We start from the raw sequence: 10,197 nt of genomic DNA, 5'->3' as shown, positions 1-10,197 counted from the left end.
GTCGTTCAAACACCAAGGGGTATATTCTAAAGGACACATCGCTGAGTTAATGGCACTTTATCACAACCAAAATGGTGATCAATTTAATGCACCATTAACAAGCTGGAGCAAACAGTCCATATCACCAGTTTACCAGCGATAGCAGCCTCAAATAGCATCGTCACGGATGACCCTGCCAATATTGTGAATGAGATGTAGAGTAGGCGTACCCATGCAAAAAGCAGCGAACACATCACTTCACAAGTTTCTCATCCACCAGCAAGATCGTCGAAGAGAGTACAAAACAGGCGATAAGGTGTGTTAGTAGTAGGAAGTTTACACATGCTCTGAGCTGGTGTAAAGTCAGACTACAACCTGCAACATGAAAGGGAGCCCAGTCCAGAGCCGCACCTGAATGACAACAGATGCAATAGAGCCAACGATCATGCAGCTTGGACATCCAACACTGCTCCGACACCCACGCCACCAGCCCCTTGTCCGCCATCCCACCTCACCGCCACCCCCACAAACAAATGTGAGAGCAACTTTAGGAAATCTGTAACGTAACAAATTGGCTGATGTCGCACAATTAGAATTAAGAACATGCATGTGAGGTTGGATAAAAAAAGAATCTCAGTCATCTATGGATTTACATTTTATTTAAACAAAACAACAAAATAAAAGTAAGTTCAGGCATGGCATGTCATCCCTCGACAATTTGTGAATCACAGCCTGCAAGACAAAAAAGAAAGATAAGATTGTGCGTCATGCGTCCATCAAATGAGAGAGAGAGAAAGGGTGAGAGAGAGGAAGAGAGAGAGAAAAAAAGAAAGAGTGAGAGAGAGAGGAAGACAGAGAAAGAGAGAAAGAGTGAGAGAGGAAGAGAGAGAGAAAGAGTGAGATACAAGGAAGAGAGAGCAAAAGAGAGAAGCAGGGTGAGATAGGGGAAGAGAGAGAGATAAGAGTGAGTCAGAGAGGAAGAGAGAGAGAAAGAAAGAATGAAAGAGAGAGGAAGAGACAGAGAAATAGGGAAAGAGTGTGAGAGAGAGAAAGGAAGAGATAGAGAGTGAGAGAGAGAAAGAGTGTGAGTGACAGTAAGGAAGAGGTGGAGAGGGAGAGTGAGTGTTGACACTGTGGAGAAAATCCTCACTGCTCACCTTTCTGCCACCGGTGTGTCTCCAACCATGTGCTGGGACATAATGCAGCCCTCAAGTTTAGTCATCTGAAACATAGTATAGAATCAGTAATGGCAGAGTACATACAACTGCACACGTGTAATTCTCTGTTTTGACCCAGGCTGCTGCACCCCATCGACTCCCGCCGCCCAGAGGTGTCTGTCTGCTCTGCACACTGAGGCTGCTGCACCCCATCGACTCTTGCCACCCAGAGGTGTCTGCCTGTCTCTGCGAACCCAGGCTGCTGTACCCCATCCATGCCCACTGCCCAGAGGTGTCTGCCCGCTGCGGTGCACCCAGGCTGCTGCACCCCATCCACTCCCAGTGCCCGAAGGTGACTGCCCATTCCTGCGCACCCAGACTACTGCACCCCATCCACTCACACTGCCTAGAGGTGTCTGTCTGCTCCTGTGCACCCAGGCTGCTGCACCCCATCCACTCCCACTGCTCGGAGGTGTCTGCCTGCTCTTGTGCACCCAGGCTGCTGCACATTATCCACTCCCACCGCCCAGAGGTGACTGCCCATTGCTGCAGAAACAAGCCTCTCTGTTCACCTTCCGCCACCGGCATTTGTGTAAGAGGGTCCACCATGTGCCGAAGCAACCTCCTCATCCGTTGCGTACACGCAGTCAAGCTGAGCTAACAATTCAGGGTGGGTGTTGATTGCCAGGATGGCCATGCATCATCGCAGGCCTGCTAGACAAAAAGCAAGATAAGATTGTGCATCATGCGTAAATCAAAGGAGAGAGAGAGAGCGAGAGGGAGAGAGAAAGAGTGAGAGAGAGGAAGGGAGAGAGAGAAAGAAAGAAAGAGTGAGAGGAAGACAGAGAGAAAGAGGGAGAGAGAGAAACAGTGAGAGAGAGGAAGAGAGAGAGAAAGAGAGAAAGAGTGTGAGAGAGAGGAAGAGAAAAAGAGTGTGAGGGAGAGAAAGGAAGAGATGGAGAGGGACAGTGAGTGCCCACACTGTGGACAAAACCCTCACAGCTCACCTTTCCACCACCGGTGTGTCTCCAACCACGTGCCGGGACATAGTGGAGCCCTCAAGCTCACTCATCTGAAACATAGTACAGAATCAGTAATGGCAGAGTACATACGACTGCGCATGCCTAAATCGCTATCCCGCCTTTGTGCATCCAGGCTGCTGCACTCCATCCACTTCCACTGCCCAGAGGTGTCTGGCTGCCGCTGTGCACCCAAACTGCTGCACCCCATCCACTCCCTCGGCCCAGAGGTGGCTGCCAACCCCTGCGCACCCAGGCCTCACTGCTCAACTTTATGTAGACAGGGCACCCTCCACATCATGCAGCTTCGCTCCGCAGGCCACCAGGTCTCACATTTGGTGCTGTGTCTTGATTTTACTATGGCAGAGGGCATACCAGTGCACCCGCCATCATTGCAGGTTGCACACCCGCTCAGTCCTTGCGGTGCCACTAACTCTGTGACCAGTGAGGCCACGCCACGTGGTGGTAGGCCCCCGCTGGTCGATGGCTCAGGCCTACACTGCGGTCCAGCAGGGCACACAAAACCTGACCTGTACGACTACCCACTCAGCACTTACAGTGCCCCTACCTCAGTGCACCAAAATTCACAGTCCCGTGGCGGTGAGCCTGTGCCAGCCGCAGTGCATCCGGTGCCCCAAGTCTGAAATGGAAATGGCGTGGAGCACGTCCTCCTGGTCCTTTTTATTGGCAGGCTCACGTGTCCTGTGATGCCTGTGCTTAATGGGTGTGGTGTGGGTGTAAACCAGCCATCAGGGAATGGATGTGGCGTACTGACAACTAGACCTGAGAGCAGCAGATCACTACAATGAACTCCCTGTCTGCGTAAGCGGATTGGGCTGGCCTGGCGTATGCCAGTCCTGCGTGAGGCTGTGAACAATGACTCTGGTCCTCTGGGCATGGTTACGTCCTGTGCTGTATGAGGAATCAACTGATGCGAGGGCCCCTGGTGTAGTGCTTCCGTCACCTGGGCCGTAAACGCCAATGTGTCACCCTGTGACCCAAGTCCTTAAACATTGCCAACATTGAAGGTAGGGGGAATCACTGACCCTACATTCATCCATATTTCCACATATGAAAGCTCGTGCACATGACATATCTGTGTGGATTATGAATGTTTTTTGCACATTTAGTGGAGTGTTGCAGCTGTAGCAATACAGGGCCATGCAAAGCCCAAATTTCTGTTTTTAAAAGGGGGTGGTGATGGACGGAGCATCAGAACCAATCAAACACTCACACCCAGTCAACAGATCTGGGTTTAATCCATCACCGTTCTTTAGCCCACTCTGCCACCCCAGTTCAGACATGGCCATATGCAAATAAGTCTGACCCTGTGCCTCATGGGAAAAGTCCAGCCCGAACTGCCAAGCCATGCCTTCCCTGGACTGGAAACAAGCTTCCTAGGACCGGTTTCTGGCATTTCAGCCGTCTTCAGCCAGGCTTGCTTGAATCCAGTGGCAAAGTGAGCAAGGGACTCACGTCTGAGCATACCCTGCCAACTTATGGCGAACAAAGCGGTACAAAAGGGGGTGGTGATGGACGGAGCATCAGAACCAATCAAACACTCACACCCAGTCAACAGATCTGGGTTTAATCCATCACCGTTCTTTAGCCCACTCTGCCACCCCAGTTCAGACATGGCCATATGCAAATAAGTCTGACCCTGTGCCTCATGGGAACAGTCCAGCCCGAACTGCCAAGCCATGCCTTCCCTGGACTGGAAACAAGCTTCCTAGGACCGGTTTCTGGCATTTCAGCCGTCTTCAGCCAGGCTTGCTTGAATCCAGTGGCAAAGTGAGCAAGGGACTCACGTCTGAGCATACCCTGCCAACTTATGGCGAACAAAGCGGTACAAAAGGGGGTGGTGATGGACGGAGCATCAGAACCAATCAAACACTCACACCCAGTCAACAGATCTGGGTTTAATCCATCACCGTTCTTTAGCCCACTCTGCCACCCCAGTTCAGACATGGCCATATGCAAATAAGTCTGACCCTGTGCCTCATGGGAACAGTCCAGCCCGAACTGCCAAGCCATGCCTTCCCTGGACTGGAAACAAGCTTCCTAGGACCGGTTTCTGGCATTTCAGCCGTCTTCAGCCAGGCTTGCTTGAATCCAGTGGCAAAGTGAGCAAGGGACTCACGTCTGAGCATACCCTGCCAACTTATGGCGAACAAAGCGGTACAAAAGGGGGTGGTGATGGACGGAGCATCAGAACCAATCAAACACTCACACCCAGTCAACAGATCTGGGTTTAATCCATCACCGTTCTTTAGCCCACTCTGCCACCCCAGTTCAGACATGGCCATATGCAAATAAGTCTGACCCTGTGCCTCATGGGAACAGTCCAGCCCGAACTGCCAAGCCATGCCTTCCCTGGACTGGAAACAAGCTTCCTAGGACCGGTTTCTGGCATTTCAGCCGTCTTCAGCCAGGCTTGCTTGAATCCAGTGGCAAAGTGAGCAAGGGACTCACGTCTGAGCATACCCTGCCAACTTATGGCGAACAAAGCGGTACAAAAGGGGGTGGTGATGGACGGAGCATCAGAACCAATCAAACACTCACACCCAGTCAACAGATCTGGGTTTAATCCATCACCGTTCTTTAGCCCACTCTGCCACCCCAGTTCAGACATGGCCATATGCAAATAAGTCTGACCATGTGCCTCATGGGAACAGTCCAGCCCGAACTGCCAAGCCATGCCTTCCCTGGACTGGAAACAAGCTTCCTAGGACCGGTTTCTGGCATTTCAGCCGTCTTCAGCCAGGCTTGCTTGAATCCAGTGGCAAAGTGAGCAAGGGACTCACGTCTGAGCATACCCTGCCAACTTATGGCGAACAAAGCGGTACAAAAGGGGGTGGTGATGGACGGAGCATCAGAACCAATCAAACACTCACACCCAGTCAACAGATCTGGGTTTAATCCATCACCGTTCTTTAGCCCACTCTGCCACCCCAGTTCAGACATGGCCATATGCAAATAAGTCTGACCCTGTGCCTCATGGGAACAGTCCAGCCCGAACTGCCAAGCCATGCCTTCCCTGGACTGGAAACAAGCTTCCTAGGACCGGTTTCTGGCATTTCAGCCGTCTTCAGCCAGGCTTGCTTGAATCCAGTGGCAAAGTGAGCAAGGGACTCACGTCTGAGCATACCCTGCCAACTTATGGCGAACAAAGCGGTACAAAAGGGGGTGGTGATGGACGGAGCATCAGAACCAATCAAACACTCACACCCAGTCAACAGATCTGGGTTTAATCCATCACCGTTCTTTAGCCCACTCTGCCACCCCAGTTCAGACATGGCCATATGCAAATAAGGCATGGCTTGGCTTGGCAGTTCGGGCTGGACTGTTCCCATGAGGCACAGGGTCAGACTGATTTGCATATGGCCATGTCTGAACTGGGGTGGCAGAGTGGGCTAAAGAACGGTGATGGATCAAACCCGGATCTGTTGACTGGGTGTGAGTGTTTGATTGGTTCTGATGCTCCGTCCATCACCACCCCCTTTTGTACCGCTTTGTTCGCCATAAGTTGGCAGGGTATGCTCAGACGTGAGTCCCTTGCTCACTTTGCCACTGGATTCAAGCAAGCTTGGCTGAAGACGGCTGAAATGCCAGAAACCGGTCCTAGGAAGCTTGTTTCCGGTCCAGGGAAGACATGGCTTGGCTTGGCAGTTCGGGCTGGACTGTTCCCATGAGGCACAGGGTCAGACTGATTTGCATATGGCCATGTCTGAACTGGGGTGGCAGAGTGGGCTAAAGAACGGTGATGGATCAAACCCGGATCTGTTGACTGGGTGTGAGTGTTTGATTGGTTCTGATGCTCCGTCCATCACCACCCCCTTTTGTACCGCTTTGTTCGCCATAAGTTGGCAGGGTATGCTCAGACGTGAGTCCCTTGCTTACTTTGCCACTGGATTCAAGCAAGCCTGGCTGAAGACGGCTGAAATGCCAGAAACCGGTCCTAGGAAGCTTGTTTCCGGTCCAGGGAAAGCATGGCTTGGCTTGGCAGTTCGGGCTGGACTGTTCCCATGAGGCACAGGGTCAGACTGATTTGCATATGGCCATGTCTGAACTGGGGTGGCAGAGTGGGCTAAAGAACGGTGATGGATCAAACCCGGATCTGTTGACTGGGTGTGAGTGTTTGATTGGTTCTGATGCTCCGTCCATCACCACCCCCTTTTGTACCGCTTTGTTCGCCATAAGTTGGCAGGGTATGCTCAGACGTGAGTCCCTTGCTCACTTTGCCACTGGATTCAAGCAAGCCTGGCTGAAGACGGCTGAAATGCCAGAAACCGGTCCTAGGAAGCTTGTTTCCGGTCCAGGGAAGGCATGGCTTGGCTTGGCAGTTCGGGCTGGACTGTTCCCATGAGGCACAGGGTCAGACTGATTTGCATATGGCCATGTCTGAACTGGGGTGGCAGAGTGGGCTAAAGAACGGTGATGGATCAAACCCGGATCTGTTGACTGGGTGTGAGTGTTTGATTGGTTCTGATGCTCCGTCCATCACCACCCCCTTTTGTACCGCTTTGTTCGCCATAAGTTGGCAGGGTATGCTCAGACGTGAGTCCCTTGCTCACTTTGCCACTGGATTCAAGCAAGCCTGGCTGAAGACGGCTGAAATGCCAGAAACCGGTCCTAGGAAGCTTGTTTCCGGTCCAGGGAAGGCATGGCTTGGCTTGGCAGTTCGGGCTGGACTGTTCCCATGAGGCACAGGGTCAGACTGATTTGCATATGGCCATGTCTGAACTGGGGTGGCAGAGTGGGCTAAAGAACGGTGATGGATCAAACCCGGATCTGTTGACTGGGTGTGAGTGTTTGATTGGTTCTGATGCTCCGTCCATCACCACCCCCTTTTGTACCGCTTTGTTCGCCATAAGTTGGCAGGGTATGCTCAGACGTGAGTCCCTTGCTCACTTTGCCACTGGATTCAAGCAAGCCTGGCTGAAGACGGCTGAAATGCCAGAAACCGGTCCTAGGAAGCTTGTTTCCGGTCCAGGGAAGGCATGGCTTGGCTTGGCAGTTCGGGCTGGACTGTTCCCATGAGGCACAGGGTCAGACTGATTTGCATATGGCCATGTCTGAACTGGGGTGGCAGAGTGGGCTAAAGAACGGTGATGGATCAAACCCGGATCTGTTGACTGGGTGTGAGTGTTTGATTGGTTCTGATGCTCCGTCCATCACCACCCCCTTTTGTACCGCTTTGTTCGCCATAAGTTGGCAGGGTATGCTCAGACGTGAGTCCCTTGCTCACTTTGCCACTGGATTCAAGCAAGCCTGGCTGAAGACGGCTGAAATGCCAGAAACCGGTCCTAGGAAGCTTGTTTCCGGTCCAGGGAAGGCATGGCTTGGCAGTTCGGGCTGGACTGTTCCCATGAGGCACAGGGTCAGACTGATTTGCATATGGCCATGTCTGAACTGGGGTGGCAGAGTGGGCTAAAGAACGGTGATGGATCAAACCCGGATCTGTTGACTGGGTGTGAGTGTTTGATTGGTTCTGATGCTCCGTCCATCACCACCCCCTTTTGTACCGCTTTGTTCGCCATAAGTTGGCAGGGTATGCTCAGACGTGAGTCCCTTGCTTACTTTGCCACTGGATTCAAGCAAGCCTGGCTGAAGACGGCTGAAATGCCAGAAACCGGTCCTAGGAAGCTTGTTTCCGGTCCAGGGAAGGCATGGCTTGGCTTGGCAGTTCGGGCTGGACTGTTCCCATGAGGCACAGGGTCAGACTGATTTGCATATGGCCATGTCTGAACTGGGGTGGCAGAGTGGGCTAAAGAACGGTGATGGATCAAACCCGGATCTGTTGACTGGGTGTGAGTGTTTGATTGGTTCTGATGCTCCGTCCATCACCACCCCCTTTTGTACCGCTTTGTTCGCCATAAGTTGGCAGGGTATGCTCAGACGTGAGTCCCTTGCTCACTTTGCCACTGGATTCAAGCAAGCCTGGCTGAAGACGGCTGAAATGCCAGAAACCGGTCCTAGGAAGCTTGTTTCCGGTCCAGGGAAGGCATGGCTTGGCTTGGCAGTTCGGGCTGGACTGTTCCCATGAGGCACAGGGTCAGACTGATTTGCATATGGCCATGTCTGAACTGGGGTGGCAGAGTGGGCTAAAGAACGGTGATGGATCAAACCCGGATCTGTTGACTGGGTGTGAGTGTTTGATTGGTTCTGATGCTCCGTCCATCACCACCCCCTTTTGTACCGCTTTGTTCGCCATAAGTTGGCAGGGTATGCTCAGACGTGAGTCCCTTGCTCACTTTGCCACTGGATTCAAGCAAGCCTGGCTGAAGACGGCTGAAATGCCAGAAACCGGTCCTAGGAAGCTTGTTTCCGGTCCAGGGAAGGCATGGCTTGGCTTGGCAGTTCGGGCTGGACTGTTCCCATGAGGCACAGGGTCAGACTGATTTGCATATGGCCATGTCTGAACTGGGGTGGCAGAGTGGGCTAAAGAACGGTGATGGATCAAACCCGGATCTGTTGACTGGGTGTGAGTGTTTGATTGGTTCTGATGCTCCGTCCATCACCACCCCCTTTTGTACCGCTTTGTTCGCCATAAGTTGGCAGGGTATGCTCAGACGTGAGTCCCTTGCTCACTTTGCCACTGGATTCAAGCAAGCCTGGCTGAAGACGGCTGAAATGCCAGAAACCGGTCCTAGGAAGCTTGTTTCCGGTCCAGGGAAGGCATGGCGTGGCTTGGCAGTTCGGGCTGGACTGTTCCCATGAGGCACAGGGTCAGACTGATTTGCATATGGCCATGTCTGAACTGGGGTGGCAGAGTGGGCTAAAGAACGGTGATGGATCAAACCCGGATCTGTTGACTGGGTGTGAGTGTTTGATTGGTTCTGATGCTCCGTCCATCACCACCCCCTTTTGTACCGCTTTGTTCGCCATAAGTTGGCAGGGTATGCTCAGACGTGAGTCCCTTGCTCACTTTGCCACTGGATTCAAGCAAGCCTGGCTGAAGACGGCTGAAATGCCAGAAACCGGTCCTAGGAAGCTTGTTTCCGGTCCAGGGAAGGCATGGCTTGGCTTGGCAGTTCGGGCTGGACTGTTCCCATGAGGCACAGGGTCAGACTGATTTGCATATGGCCATGTCTGAACTGGGGTGGCAGAGTGGGCTAAAGAACGGTGATGGATCAAACCCGGATCTGTTGACTGGGTGTGAGTGTTTGATTGGTTCTGATGCTCCGTCCATCACCACCCCCTTTTGTACCGCTTTGTTCGCCATAAGTTGGCAGGGTATGCTCAGACGTGAGTCCCTTGCTCACTTTGCCACTGGATTCAAGCAAGCCTGGCTGAAGACGGCTGAAATGCCAGAAACCGGTCCTAGGAAGCTTGTTTCCGGTCCAGGGAAGGCATGGCTTGGCTTGGCAGTTCGGGCTGGACTGTTCCCATGAGGCACAGGGTCAGACTGATTTGCATATGGCCATGTCTGAACTGGGGTGGCAGAGTGGGCTAAAGAACGGTGATGGATCAAACCCGGATCTGTTGACTGGGTGTGAGTGTTTGATTGGTTCTGATGCTCCGTCCATCACCACCCCCTTTTGTACCGCTTTGTTCGCCATAAGTTGGCAGGGTATGCTCAGACGTGAGTCCCTTGCTCACTTTGCCACTGGATTCAAGCAAGCCTGGCTGAAGACGGCTGAAATGCCAGAAACCAGTCCTAGGAAGCTTGTTTCCGGTCCAGGGAAGGCATGGCTTGGCTTGGCAGTTCGGGCTGGACTGTTCCCATGAGGCACAGGGTCAGACTGATTTGCATATGGCCATGTCTGAACTGGGGTGGCAGAGTGGGCTAAAGAACGGTGATGGATCAAACCCGGATCTGTTGACTGGGTGTGAGTGTTTGATTGGTTCTGATGCTCCGTCCATCACCACCCCCTTTTGTACAAATTTCTGTTTTTGGCACATGGAGGGCAGCCAATTAGAGCCAAGCACGTGCTCGGGGGTTAGGCTCTGCCAACATATGTACTTATCAATCACTCCGCCAATTTCAAAGCACTTATAAATTCACTATTTACTCTCCTTGCAGTAATCTAATGATCCAG

The 10,197-nt window shown here is 52.5% G+C and overlaps 1 long non-coding RNA gene across 1 annotated transcript; it reads right to left on the bottom strand.

Annotated features, from left to right (window-relative positions):
- Nucleotides 1–633: 633 nt before the first annotated feature.
- LOC146862529 (uncharacterized) lies at nt 634–2,209 on the bottom strand. Its single transcript, XR_014978472.1, has 4 exons — nt 2,144–2,209; nt 1,709–1,847; nt 1,137–1,201; nt 634–711 (listed from the first exon to the last, which is right to left on the bottom strand). It is a non-coding gene; the product is annotated as an uncharacterized LOC146862529 (long non-coding RNA).
- Nucleotides 2,210–10,197: the final 7,988 nt, after the last annotated feature.

The sequence above is a fragment of the Triturus cristatus genome, chromosome 2_2 (assembly GCF_964204655.1).
Source record: "Triturus cristatus chromosome 2_2, aTriCri1.1, whole genome shotgun sequence".
Lineage (NCBI taxonomy): Eukaryota > Metazoa > Chordata > Amphibia > Caudata > Salamandridae > Triturus > Triturus cristatus.
The sequence above is the reverse complement of the archived record's forward strand: the minus strand, read 5'-3'. Positions and strand labels throughout refer to the sequence as shown.